At 35.1% G+C, this 7500-nt stretch overlaps 2 protein-coding genes across 2 annotated transcripts in view; both read right to left on the bottom strand.

Moving 5' to 3' along the window:
- Window positions 1-4241, bottom strand: part of LOC143036539 (galactoside alpha-(1,2)-fucosyltransferase 2-like) — a 35902-nt gene extending 31661 nt beyond the window's left edge. The window contains exon 1 of the mRNA XM_076204015.1: window positions 4107-4241. The gene's annotated coding sequence lies outside the window, so the exon portion shown is untranslated. The remainder of the gene's footprint in view (window positions 1-4106) is intronic.
- A 2301-nt stretch (window positions 4242-6542) lies between these two features.
- LOC143036535 (arrestin homolog) overlaps window positions 6543-7500 on the bottom strand; it is a 91549-nt gene continuing 90591 nt past the window's right edge. The window contains exon 10 of the mRNA XM_076204009.1: window positions 6543-7500. This exon is cut by the window's right edge and continues 1034 nt beyond it. The gene's annotated coding sequence lies outside the window, so the exon portion shown is untranslated.

Genomic DNA, 7500 nt, shown 5'->3' with positions numbered 1-7500 from the left:
AAGTAGTAATATGACGAAGTACATGTTTAATAACTCGCTGCCCTTACGATGCAAGATGTTTGTTAAAAAATTACCACTAGCCACCTTTAAAATAGACACTGAGAAGCATTTGAACAATTCACCGAATGTCATATATTTTCACAAGTTTCACTCAGTAATTTGATCTGAATATCTTGATAAATTTTATAAATATGTGTGGTAAAGTCTGATTTAGGGGGAAATGAGAACAGCATTCGATTCAGTGATTTTCAAATCGGTTGTAGTTAGAATTGTCGCCGGGAAAGTTATCTTTAATTTTGTTTTCTAACGTAGTGATGACTGTGTCCTCTTTGATCTGTGAATTTTGAAGTGTAGATATATTCCAAGAATAGTGTGAATAAAGAATATATAGTGACAAATATGTGATACTTGTTTATAAGCCGATTATATTCAACGTTATACCGGGATGGCTACCAACGCGTATTATTTACAAACTCAGTCGAAACGGTAAGTATAAATGTATTTCTTTTTCCAAAGTTACTTGTGCCGTGATATAATTCCACACGCTAGTATTATTTTTTCTGTTATTTACCGTCATAGACATACAAATCACTTATGTATGATAATGTAAAAGGATGGAGTTTATAATATAACGATGAAATTGTGAAATGTAGACAGAAACACATGCGTTCTAGATAATTTGGAACAAAACAAATGCAGTTCCAATGCAGAGAATTATGACAACAGATTTGATTATTTCAGATTAATCTTGAGATTTTTTACTGATATAATTGTAAAGCTATTATACGGTGTCTGAAATAGTTCATGATAATGGAACTGTCGTGGTCTACTTTATAAATTTGGTTCTGACCAAAGATATATTATTTTATTCAACTTAGGAAAGGTCTTTGGAGGAATTTAAAAATATTTGCAATGAATATTTTGTTGTAAAGCATTGAGTGAACAAATTATTGCCGATATATATATATATATATATATATATATATATATATATATATATATATATATATATATATATATATATACATTATACATATCTTTTATTTAATTATGTTAGCTTTTAGCAAGTGCTTCTATTATTGATTTCCGCCAAGAATAACGTATATTACATTGATGTATTATAATTTACAAAATTATTATTTAATTTTCTATTACCATATCGCTTAGGTGTGCACTTCTAAAAAAAAAACTATTTATCATTTATTTTTTGTTTGACATCTGAAGAAATGTACAAGTTCATAATAGTAAAAAATGTTATTTTCAAGTTAAATCTTATCGTCATTAGTGCTTTTGGTCCCTTAAACTAATGGCTCCATTTCTACTCACGTATTCGTTATTACGATACAGTTACGATAATCGTAATTGCACTGCCATGCAATTACCTTACATTTTGAATAAGTATTTTTGTCGCATGATAAAGAGAAATGGGCTCAGGTGAGAGAGAGAGGGAGGGTGGGGAGGGAGGGAGAGGTGGAAAAGGGAAACAAATCAGTTAAACCATTTTAACCTTTTCTTTACCTAATAATTTTATTATGTTTGTCGTCAGGCGGTTTTATTGATCATTCCGTCCCTACTTTCCCCCCCGACGATCACCATTTTTCGATCATAATCTGGCAACTAAATCATAAATTAGATCATCCATTTGCAATGCAGCCCATCACAAATAGATAACTTACTTTAGGCTGTGAGTCTATTTTTGACGTCTTAATGTTCTAGTACAGCGTTTGCCAACCTGGGGGGTGCTGAATTATACTTTAGGAGATGCTGGGAATAGATGCACACAAAAATCACATTGATATATGTATCATTGATTACCCAGTTGTGCATAATTTGACTTTTTCCGTGTTATTTGATATTTTTATGGTGTTCTTATTTCTTCTACAAACAACATTGTCAATTTGTTTCAGTTCTAAGGAATCAAGAAAATAAATCATCAACCAATACACCTCACTTCCTTCTAAGAACAAGATAGGGCTGCTGGACTGCTTAGACATGACAACAGGGGGTGCTATGGTCGGAAAGAGTTAGGAAACGCTGCTCTATAGTACCTTGCTAGATTAGGATGCAGGGAGAGGAGGAGGAGGAGGAGAAAAGATGAACATCTGTTTTGGAAAATTAAACATCTGTTTTTCGGGAGGTTGGACATCTGTTCCGAGGCTTACGTGGACGTTTGAAACGAGCACACGTGTTTAAACACCTGTAACTGATGCAGCTGTCGAATTGGAGGATAATGTATGCGCGATGGTAAATGATACGAATTTTGTTCCGGGTAGATTAGTGTCATCATTTGAGGGACGGGTGAGGGTAGAGTTGTCAAGTAGTGTTTTCTATTTTAAGATTACACACACACACACACACACACACACACACACACACACATATATATATATATATATATATATATATATATATATATATATATATATATATATATATATATATATATATATATATATATATATATATATATATATGTGGATCACGTTTTGGACTCGTGATCGACGGCTACTACCCACCCGGAAGAGAGCTCAGGGCTCATATATGACCGACCTATGAGTAATGCTGTGACCTTACACGCAGACACCCACCCAACTCCCCGCCCACGAGAGTTGTAACGACTCGCAGCGCAGCGATACAGAAATTATTTCAGCTCTAGGCGGGATTCGAACCCGGACCGCCGTAGTGGCGGCCGGGAACGCTACCACTGCGCAATTATTTAGTTGTGGGTTCGAGTCCCGCACTCCTCTCCGATTCCCAACAGTGACTGCTGTTACCTGTCTCCCCAGTCCAAGCGTATATTAAGTCAAAGGTGACGGCTTCGGCCGTAGGTACATACATCTTGATGTTAGGCACCCCACTAATTACGTGTGTATGTATTGCAGAACAGGGCGCGTTCCTGGGTGCGTTCTTAGGTGCGTTCCGCCTTAGTTTGGGCGAGGTTAGCGCTCCCAAAATATTAAAGCTTAATAGTTTGAGAGCGCTAACCGCGGTCAAACTAAAAAGGAACGCACTGAGGAACGCGCCCAGCTCTGCATTGTATGTTATAACCTATATAAAGGCAAAAATTAAAACAACATTACTCATAGATCGGGCTATGTATGAGCTCAGCTCTCATCAGAAGGGTAATAGCTGTCGATCACGAGTCAAACACGTGATCCAAAAGCATGGTGAGTCACGCACAGAGTTGGAGTGTGTGTGTGATTCACTAAAGTCTTGGATCACGTGTTGGACTCATGATCGACAGCTATTTCCCTCCCGTGTGTGTATTGCCCACAGATCAGACATTATATGATTTTTTCACAAAACTATTTATGTTATTTGTTTATTTATTTTTGTAAATATTTTTGTTTGTTTGTTTGTTTATTATGTGTGCCAGTGTATGTCTTCTGCAGACGCTTCTTCAATGATTTCGTTCAAAACTTGTATATATTGAATTAACTCATTTATTCACTTATTTTAATCATTGTTACAAAATATTCCTCATCACATTTCTTGTTGTGTTTGTGTTAACTTTTCTATTTCTTGTTTCATTTACTTTTTTCGTTTGTTTTATTTGCTTATTTATTTATTTATTTATTGAATTATTTTATTGTATGTTCTTGCCGTCACAATCAGACCGTTTGGGAGAAATTAAAGAAAATCAGATAGTGGCCATGGACAAGTTCTAAGTGAAGTTAGTTAATACGTTGGTTTTGTTCACAGAAAACGAATCAGTGACAAAATAGAAAACGTAACGTAGGTACAAAGCGGCGACCGAAATAGTGTAACAATATATGTACACACACACAGGAACCGTGGATTGAAAATGAACAGAGATAAAATTAACATCTTAATATTTAACATTAAGGAAAAGCCGACAGGAATAAGAATCGGTGACAAATGAAATATAAAAAATATAAAAAATAAACGTATATTACTCGATGATGATGAAAAGTTGTAACTAAATGATCGCAGAAAAAATATACACTGGAAAACGCAATATGACCAACATTACTGTATGTAAGCAACATAGAAAGTGAAACGGGTGAAAATTTAACAGAATTCTTGTGATGTGCTTTTGGAAATCGCCTCAAGTTTATTGAGGTAACAAAGAATTCAAAACTTACCTCACAGCCGTTTATAATTTAAAACGGGAAGGAGTGTGCAAAAGCAGGAACGATTGAGGAAGGAATCAGCAAGAGAGTAGTTCTAGATATAGCCTCAGGCACAGGAAAATTAGAAAGAAATTCGTCCGCCATCGCTACAGTGCAAGTCGTCGACAATAAATGGACGACGCCGATTTCTCAGTTTTCCTCTACAGCTGAAGAAATTTTCAAACTCTTAATAAATCAAGAGAATGTGTATATTTGATATCGTTATGCGTTGCAGAAATGCAGGAAAATGAGATGATAAGAATGTGCGGTTTGGAAATATTGATGTTTTGAGTCGTCAACTTCCTTGGTTCGTTTCATAATTCATCGATATTTCAGTGACGCTTTCTGTCACATTTTATCGTTATTTCTGATATTGTTTCGCTACATTGACGTATCGTCTAACCCTAGCCAGGATGAAGTCTGCAAAGTACATCATCACAAACATGAAGTGAAAAGAGATATTGACTTTAAAGGAATTTTTCTTATTGTATCGTTACTTTTCCATTCAATATGACTGTAAGACGGACAGGCCGCTTTATTTGCAAAATGAATGAATTTCAGTTCGGTGTAATTTGTGACGTCATGTATATATATATATATATATATATATATATATATATATGTGTGTGTGTGTGTGTGTGTGTGTGTGTGTGTGTTTCAGGAACCACCCAGGGCAGTGGACAGGATGCGGGGATGACCCGTCATCCAGGAGGTGCCAAGATGAGGGAGGGAGGAGGTTGAGGGGGAGTGGAATATATAGGAAATGGAATGGGTGGGAGTGGTTTCCATGCCTTTTTCATTTTGGCTACCCCCCGGGGGAAAAAGCCTTTGGTATATGTAAGTATGTACCGGGAAATTGAAAAAAACGGATTCCGAACGTTTTCGTCTATTAAGTCTTCTCATGCATATATTGTTTCTGTATTGCTTTTCTGTCCCTTTGAAAATGTCTTAATACACGAAAACGTTCGGTATCCGTTTTTTTTTTTTTTTTTTGTCCAATTTCCTGGTGGTTTCTGAAAAAATAGTTTATCACGTGTGTTTTGTGATTTCTTTGCATATATGTATGTGTGTGTGCGCATATGTGTGTGTGTTTGTGCGTGTGACTGTCTGTCTATGTATAAAAAATGAGATTGTCTCTTCGGCTACTGAAACATGGCGCCCAAAATCCCTGTAAATCCCCAAATCCTTCTTTTTGTATACGTCAATTCGAATATTTTTTTCAGTTTGTCAACTTTTCAACCAACGAATCAACTTCGGATATGTTACATCTTTTTGAAAATCGGGTGATATGTATAAAAGACACCATTCTTTGTATTCTCAATTTATATATATATATATATGTGAATATATATGTGTATATATATATATATATACTTTTTTTTTTTTTTTTTTTTTTTTTTTTTTTTTTGTACAACACTAAATGGGTCCCAGTGAGGTAGAGATACATTTTTATTAACCATAATGCACTTTAATTCTAAGCCATCAACATCGGGAGACCCGTGGAGGCAACATGCATGTGCTAGCCAGGTTCGAGTCCTTGATCGTACCACGTTTCAATTTCTGCATGTTGCCTTCACGGTTACCCCGATGTTAATGGCTTAGAATTAAAGTGCATTGTGGTTGATGAAATATATATATACATATATATATACATATATATATATATATATATATATATATATATATATATATATATATATATATATGCACACTGCATTACAATAGTTGATGTTGACATTATTTAACACAAAGTAAAATGAAATGTGTATTTCACGATTTTGCTTTTGTTTTGTAATTACCATTCAACCTAAAGCCAGCTGATTGTAAAGTAATACTAGAACAATGAGATGAGATTTTTTCAGTACATTTAAAACTAGATTCAATTTGAAGGTAAAGGTTTGTTTTTATCCTTCTGTTTTACAGTGACCTCCAAATGTCACTGATACAAAGTTCTCCTATTGTCAGTGATACAAAATTCTCCAAATATGGTACTCTGTGATATCAATCTGACGATATAGGGCGCCAGTAAATGCTTTATTATTGCTATTTCTAGTTTTAGGACGTAGCACAAACTAAGATAGTATGTGCACACACACACACACACACACAGACATACTGTGTGTATATATATATATTGTGTGTATATATATATATTGTGTGTATATATATATATTGTATTCTATTTATTTTTGTTTTTGTTTTCTTTGTTCTTTTTATTTTATGTATTTTTATTTCTTTTTATTTGTTTTATTGATATATTTTCATTTTCTATTTTTTTTATTTATTTGTTTTTTATTCATTTTATTTTATTTGTTTTATTTATTTACTTATTTTCAAAACCCATACTCCTAAGGGGGTATGGAGAATCTCGTGTAATAATTCTGGTTAGGTTAATAATACAACAACAGCTATTTTTTGGGGGGAATTTTGCTCAGACACAGTTTACAATTTTTTTTGGAGAGAAGGTACATATGTTTTGATTGGGAAAGGACCAGAAAGGAAATAATACATCAGGTTGTGGCCTCGAGTTCCCTAACCGAAGAGAAAGAATTACCCTATTCCCCCCGAAAAAAAAAAAATGTAGCCTTGGTTGTTTCTTTAGCAGATGCAAAATCATTATTTATTTTTTCCTGGTTACGATCGACGTATTTGAGTTCTTCAAAGTAGATATTCTCATCACAACTTCTGTTGTAGAAGTTGCAAGAAAGGTAGAAGCAAATTGACCAGTCATAGTTTTGCATCTTGCGAAGCTACAGTCCGAACTGGCAATTGTAATGTCTTAAAAGGTACATACATACATACATATACCAACGGCTTTTTCCCCCTTACAAAGGGGGTAGCCAAAGTCAAAGGCATAAATCCACTCCCACCCATTTCATCCCCACATACTCCACTCCCATCCACCCCTCCCTCCCTCCCTCCCTCTTTTCTTGGCTCCTCCTGGATGACGGGTCATCCCTGCATCTCGTCCACTACCCTGGATCTTGGCCTTGACTTGGAATGGGAATGGGAATTCTTTCACTTTGGGAATAGGATTTCGAGACTCGCCTTGGGAATCTGTACAAGCGTGGGAAAAGCTGTACCTTTAGAATAGCGGCCATTGTTTTGGTTATTACAAACTACTTGACGTCACACAGTGTGGTGTGACGGTTACTATGACAACAAACAAAGGTTAGAGTGAAATCTGGAGGAAAATAAATAAATATTCTTTGGGAAGAAAAGGTGGTAAGGGAACACGGGGACAAGAAAGATCCCCAACATATATATATATATATGTATTGTGTTGTTTTTTCCGCTAATTTCATCGTGTTTTCCCACGAAACAGTACTGCATTTAGTGTGTTTTTTATTTAATTCGACCGTGTTCT

The sequence above is a fragment of the Oratosquilla oratoria genome, chromosome 20 (genome assembly GCF_046742065.1).
Source record: "Oratosquilla oratoria isolate Oo_2021 chromosome 20, ASM4674206v1, whole genome shotgun sequence".
NCBI lineage: Eukaryota > Metazoa > Arthropoda > Malacostraca > Stomatopoda > Squillidae > Oratosquilla > Oratosquilla oratoria.
This window is presented reverse-complemented; position numbering and strand designations above follow the sequence as displayed.